This window comes from Melospiza melodia, chromosome 28, assembly GCF_035770615.1.
Source record: "Melospiza melodia melodia isolate bMelMel2 chromosome 28, bMelMel2.pri, whole genome shotgun sequence".
NCBI classification, from domain to species: Eukaryota; Metazoa; Chordata; class Aves; order Passeriformes; family Passerellidae; genus Melospiza; species Melospiza melodia.
Window position 1 is genome coordinate 6,669,153 of NC_086221.1, and position 6,571 is coordinate 6,675,723.

The 6,571-nt window shown below is 59.7% G+C and overlaps 1 protein-coding gene across 1 annotated transcript in view; it reads right to left on the reverse strand.

The window, feature by feature from the left end:
* Positions 1-2,703, reverse strand: part of ATP2B4 (ATPase plasma membrane Ca2+ transporting 4) — a 67,355-nt gene extending 64,652 nt beyond the window's left edge. The window contains exon 1 of the mRNA XM_063178236.1: positions 2,560-2,703. The gene's annotated coding sequence lies outside the window, so the exon portion shown is untranslated. The remainder of the gene's footprint in view (positions 1-2,559) is intronic.
* Between the last annotated feature and the right edge of the window lie 3,868 nt (positions 2,704-6,571).

The following is a 6,571-nucleotide window of genomic DNA, read 5'->3' on the forward strand; positions in this document are numbered from 1 at the left end:
ACTCCGCTCGTGGCCTAGCAGGGAGGAGAAACAGGAAAATGGGAGGAAAAAAAACCCCAAACCACATAACCCGAGAGAGGAGCGGGGAACGCGCGGAGAAGCCGCGGCCCCGGCGAGGGGCGGGCGGGGAAGGAGCGGGCCGGACTCCCAGGGCTTGGGGACAAGGGGAAACTCCAGGCTCAGCTCCACCCCGGCGCTTTCGACTGCTAAACAATAGTGGAGAGGAGCAGCCGTCCCTCCCTGCTCTTACTCATCCTGCCCCAGGACCTGTGCCACCCTTGGGCTGCCCCCGCCCTGCCCGGCCTGTGCCCGGGGGCTCGGGCACGGCGGCTCCGGAGGCTCCCGCAAGGCTCGGGTGACAGCGACAGATTCCCCCGGGAAAGAGATGCGGACCCACGGCACGCGAGCGGCGAGCCGGCAGCGCAGGGAATTCCCTCCGTCATCATCGCCAGCGGAAAAAAAAAAAAAAAAAAAAAAAAAAGGAGAAAGAAAAAAAAATAAAAAAAAAGAAACCAACACCCAACAACAGCCTGCGCCCTCTCAAACCTCCTCTCTACCTGCAGCGCTCGCAGCACTTCCCAGCGCTTTTCCAGGCGGGAAGGAAGCGGGGAAGGAGCCGGGGCTCGGACGGGGAGCGGCAGCCGCGGCCCCGCCGGCGGCCAGGGCGGGACGGGGCCGGAGCCCGCGGGGAATGCGCGGTGCCAGGGCAGGAATCAGGAATGGGGAAGCGCTGCCGCCTCCTGCCCTGGGCGCTTCCCAGCTCCACCTGCCCCATCCCGGCACCTTCCCCGTGCCACGGCCATCCCCGCACCCGAGGCCATCCAGCCCAGCCCCAGGGTGAAATTTGGCCTCCAAGCCCACCCAGCGCCCATCACTGAGGAAGGTCCTGCACCCCTCAGATGCGAGGGGCACCTGCAGCCCCCCAGAGGCGTGGGGAGGGTTCTGGGGGGGTCACCCGAGGGGGCAGCCGGGGAGGGAAGCCCAGGGCCGGGCAGGGATCCCCGGGGCGCGGCGGGGTGGGGCTGGCGGAGCGCGGGGGCGTCAGCCTCTCTCGCTCATGATTAAATAATTTAGGTGCGTTTCAGTGCTCAGAGAAGCGAAAGATTGAGGGCAGTGTCTGGAGGCAGGCGGGGCGCAGTGCAGCCCCTGCCTTGCCCACGCAGCCCCGGGGGTTTGGGGTGGGGGGCTCAGCTCGGGGTCCCCCCGGCCCCAGGACGGCTCTGGGTGCCCTTGGCGAGCTCCGAGCACTCACCTCCACCCCAGCTCGCTGCCCTCTGCTCCTGCCCGTCCACCCACGTCCAGGGCTGCCCGGTCCACGGCCACGGGCAGAAACTGGCTGCACTGGTTTGGGCTTCGCAATGCAAACCCCCACCCAAGCTCAGGTCTCCAGAGATAAGAGCACAATAACCTATTGTCCCTCCTCCCCTCCCAACATCTCCACTCGCCTCTGGCGAAGCAGGGAGGGACCACCCAGCTCCGCACAGCCCCCCCGCCCCCGCCGCCGGGCAGCCCACGGGGGGCACGGACCCACCGAGCCAGGCCGGGGATGCTGAGAGGCTCCGGAGCCGGGGCTGGGATGCAGGGAGAGCGCTGAGGGCACAGGCAGGAGGAGGCGGACGAGGCCAGAGCCTGGCCGGGCTTCCAATAGATTTCCCGATTTATTTTTTAATTTATTTTCCGCCTCCCCACTCCTGTTTTCTCTGCCGTGGCTCTGCCCAGCTGGATTGGTGCAGGCAGGAGGGGGACGTGCCCAGCCGTGGCGTGGGCAACCCCCACGCACCTCCCCACCGCATCCCACCCTCCCCACCGCACCCCACCCGAGTCACCCCACTCCTGGCAGGGTGGGGAAAGGTTTTTCCCCTTTTCTACCCCACAGGTGGGGAAAAACCACCCCAAACCCACCCACGCAGCACCTTCCCCGCTCTGTCCTTGGGCTGCCGCAAGCCCCCCTCCCCTTCCCCCGCCTCTTCCTTCCTCCATCATCCTCATCCTCCTCCTCCCCGCAATGCCACAACTCGCTGCCTCCCAAAAAATCCAGCAACACGCGCGACCGGGAACCCCCGCGCCCCCCACCAGCCGCCTCAAGGGCGGGCAACAAGTTGTAGGATCCGACCGGAGCGTCCTCCCCCGCCCCAAACACCGGGGGGCTGCCGGGCTTGCCCCCCACAAGGTGTTTGGGGGCTGCACGCCCCGCAGCCGCCCACGCCCCAGAACGGCCGGACCGCGCTCACCCCATCACCCCACCACTCCCACACTGGGGTCGGGGTCGGGGGGGTCCCACACCGAGCCCCCCCATGATGTAGGACCCCAAACCGAGTCTCCCCCATCCCACCTGATGCACCGGGACGGAGCGAGGCGGTGAAATCCCCGCTGCCCGCGCCCCACCCGCCCGGCACAGCGGGGACAGCGATGCTCCCACCCACCCGCGCCCCCCGCTCCGACAAAGAACCCCCCCCCCCCACGCCACTCCCAGTGTCCCCGCAGTGTCCCCAACACCTCCAAACCCCCCTGGGGACCCTCGTACCCCGCTGGCTCGGTCCCCCCGCAGCGCGCACTCACCGGCTCCGGTCCCACGGCGCCCGGCTGGCGGCGGAGCCCCCGCGACTGGCCATGGGATGGAGGGGGAGCGGTCCCGGAGCTAACGGGAGAAAACGCTTGTCATGGCAACCCCCGTGCCGTGCGGGGCCGTGCGGGGCCGGGCCGGCGAGGGAGGGGACGGCGGGCAGGGAGGGGGAGGGCTCGTCCCAGCCCGCCGGGGGAGGGGCTCCCTTAAGGTGGCTGCACGCCCCGACGGCTGCTTAAGGGGGACGGGCAAAGGAACGGGGTGAAGGGCACGGCCAGGGGGGACAGCGGGGTGGGGGGACCCCAAAATGAGGCAGGAGCCCATGGGCAGAGTGGGGGGTGCGCGGCTGGAAAGGGTGGGGACAGCCCTGGGTAATGTGGGGACACCCCCGGGCAATATGGGGACCCCCAGGCAATATAGAGACACACTGGACAGGGCAATGGGTGCGCCCCCAGAAAGAGTGAGGGCACCCCTGGCCAATTTGGGGACCCTCCCCGGCAGCCCTGTACTTGCACCCCCAGGCAATGTGGGGATCCCCTGGGAAGAGTGGGGAGGATGCACCCCCAGAAAGTTTGGGGATCCTAAGACAAGAGAATATTTGTACCCCAAACTGAGAGGACACCACAGGCAAAGCAGGGGGTGCGACCCAAAATAATGTGGGGACCCCCCGGGTAATGTGGGCACCCCAAAAAGGGAGGGTACCCTCATGCCCAACCCTCTCCCCACTCTGGGTGTGGGGGAGGCAGAAGGAACTTTGTGACCTGTGGCAAAATTGGGGTTTTTTGTGGGGTTTTAGAGGTTTTGGGGTTGATCCTCTGATCTGACCCACCCTGTCCGCACATAGGCCGCCATCACCCTGAGAGGCACCAGGGTCCAGCATGACCAACCCCCCTGTCCCAAATCCCACCCTCACCCCTTTTTTTAAAGAAACCCGGATAAAATCCCTCATGGAATCCTTCCCAAAGCAGGAAAAGCTCCGGCCCTGCTGCCACACGCGGTGGCCTCGGGCCCAGCAGGGCTGGGAGGAGGCACCTGCAATGATCCCCTCCCTAGGCCCAGTTTGGCCATTCCTCTTCCAGTTAAACCAGTGGAACGGCCACAGCCCCTAATTAGCCCATCATTAACCCCTCATTAGCGCTCCAAAGGGTTTTTTACCCCCTTAAGGGCCTGAACCTCCATAATTCCACACCCCAAGGCCTCCAGGCCCTGAGGTGCTGCATAGGCCTGAGCTGGGCCTGGATGTGGAGGCCAAGCCTGGCAATTAATTTCCATAACATTTTTCAGCAAAATCCCTCCCTCAGATGACCAGGATGGATTTTCCCACTCAGCTGAGCTGATCCAGGGGTTGTTTTGGAGCAAGGGATGTTGTTTGGAGTCACTTGAGTGAAATCAGAGTTGCCCATGTTGGATTTAATTCCATCTCTGCATCCTTTGGAGCACAACCTGGCCCCAGGCTTTGCTTTGGGAAGAGGAAAATGCCCTGGGCTTGGAATTCCTCCTCAATTCCTCCTTGGGAGTTCACAGGGTTATTCTTACTAAAAATAAAATAAAATATTCCTACTGAAAATAAAATATTTCAGGGCTGGTGATTCTCATGACAAGGACAAACGAGTCTCAAAAACCAAACTCAGGCCTCTTCCATTGAACCGCTCCATATTGGTCTGACACAAAAAAAATGGGAATAAACCCAGGGATTTTATTCCTCCACCAAAATCTGCCAGCCCTGACCAGACTGGTTCTCCATGAGCATGGAACAGCTTGGAAAAGAGGTGTTGGAGCAGCTGGCAGGCACCACTTCCAATGCAAAACTGCTATTGAGACATAATGGCCTTTTCCAACAGGTTCTGGGAGCTTGGAAGGAATCTCTGACCATCTGGATTCTGGCTCCTGGAAGGAAATCAGCCTTCCTGCCTCAGGGAAGCCGTGTGAGCAGGGCAGCTCGGCTATGCTGAGAATTTGAAGCCTCCTCAGGCTCCTGGGTTTGGGTTGAAATGGGGGAAAAAGCAGATTTTCCACCCGGGGCAGTGGCTGTGGGAGGGAGCAGCCAAAATTCGTGTGGGAAATGTGATTCTTGTGTGGTGATTCCTGAACAGAACCATGAACAGCCCCAGAGCTTCTTCCAGGCCACATTTAAGGAGAAGCACATGGAGGAAAAAGGGAAAATCCTGGCAGGAGCAGAAGTGTCACCTCCAAGCCAGCACCGAGCTGTCCCCACACGCTGCAGATGGGACGAATTCCTTCGCAGAATATTTCGGGACCCTCTGTGTGTGTCTCTGCTTCCCTCCTGCTCCACCCCCTTCAGCCACAGGCCGCCTGCTCCTCCTGGTGGCTTGGCCACCCCCGGGGTGGTGACAGAGGTGTCCCCACACTGCTCACTGCAGGGAGGGGAAGGAGACAAGCCCAGAGCACAGGGGTGGCGCTGGGGACAGGCTGGATTTGGGGTGACAACAGGGACGGGCTGGTTTGGCTCTTGTCAGGAGCTCACAGGAAAGCTCCGAGGGAGATTCTGGATCCCACTGGGAGTCCCTGCAGGGCCGTGCTGAGCCTTTGTCCTCCTCATCCTCCTCAGATCACGGCTGGATTGGGATTTATTCCCTTTTTTCCATGGCTCTGGCCGTGGATGCAGGGGCCAAATCCCCTTTCCCAGGGATCCAGCTGGGATCCAGCCAGGAGCTTTGTCCTGGGTGCAGGAGGGATTCTTGGGTGGATTCCTGAAGAGATTCCTGGATGGATTCCTGAGTGGATTCCCAGATTGATTCCTGGATGGATTCCCAGATGGATTCAGAGATGGATTCCTGGGTGAATTCCTCTCATTCCTTGCACCCAGCACCTGTTGCAGGCTCCTCTGGATCCCCACCACATCCCAAAGGCCTCTCCCTTCCCATTTTGTGGAAAAACCACCCAAACCCCCCCAGTGACCAGCAGCACCCAAATTCTCCATCAAGGCCCTAAATCCCCATGGGAATCTCGGCTACCATCCTAATTTTTGCCACCTCTTTCCTTCTCCCAGCACTTTTCTGGCTGCTCTGGATGTGAAGCAGAGCAGTGGGCAGTGCCAGGCCTCGAGGAGACCCAGCAGCACCACGGTTTAAATAAAATAAACAAATAACCCCAAAACAGAAAATTTCTCCCCCAGGCTCTTCCCTAAAAATAAAAGAAAGAAAAAAGAAAAAAAAAATCTGTCTTCCCTGATGATTTCCCTTTAAACCCAGCCTCTAATATTTGGATTAATTTGCTTTTAATGCCTCCCAGGCTGGGAACTTGTAGGTGGAGTTTTTTAGCCCGAAAAATGAATTAAATCAGCCGAGTTGTATCAGCCAAGTTACAAACCCATCAAAACCCGGGGCCAGATCCTGATCTCATCCCCGGAGGGGGCGGATGGGGTAAATCCTGCACTGCTGCAATACACGGCGAAGGATTTTGGGGCAAGATTTTGGGAAGGATTTTGAGGAAGGATTTTTGGGGAAGGATTTTTGGGAAGGATTTTGGGGAAAGATTTTGGGAAGGATTTTTGGGAAGGATTTTGGGGAAAGATTTTGGGAAGGATTTTGAGGAAGGAATTTGGGGAAGGATTTTTGGGGAGGATTTTTGGGAAAGATTTTGGGAAGGATTTTTGGGAAGGATTTTGGGGAAAGATTTTGGGAAGGATTTTGGGAAAGATTTTGGGAAGGATTTTGGGGAAGGATTTTGGGGAAGGATTTTGGGGAAAGATTTTGGGAAGGATTTTTGGGAAAGATTTTGGGAAGGATTTTGTCACCGAGCTCCGGATTGGACCCCCCCGGGTTTCTCATGGAAACACTGAGTGACTTTGGAGCACAAGGCAGAGTCAGGCGTCTGTGAAATCTCTCTCCATTCAAGGGCTAAATATAGGGAGAGGAGCGGCAGCGCTGTCACTGCTCGGGGATAAATAAACCCTGGAGAGGCTCTGCCGGGAATGCCGCGGGGTCCCGGGGGCACTGCAGGGACCACGGAGCTGGAGATGCTCCCACAGCTGCTGCAAAGGGGGTT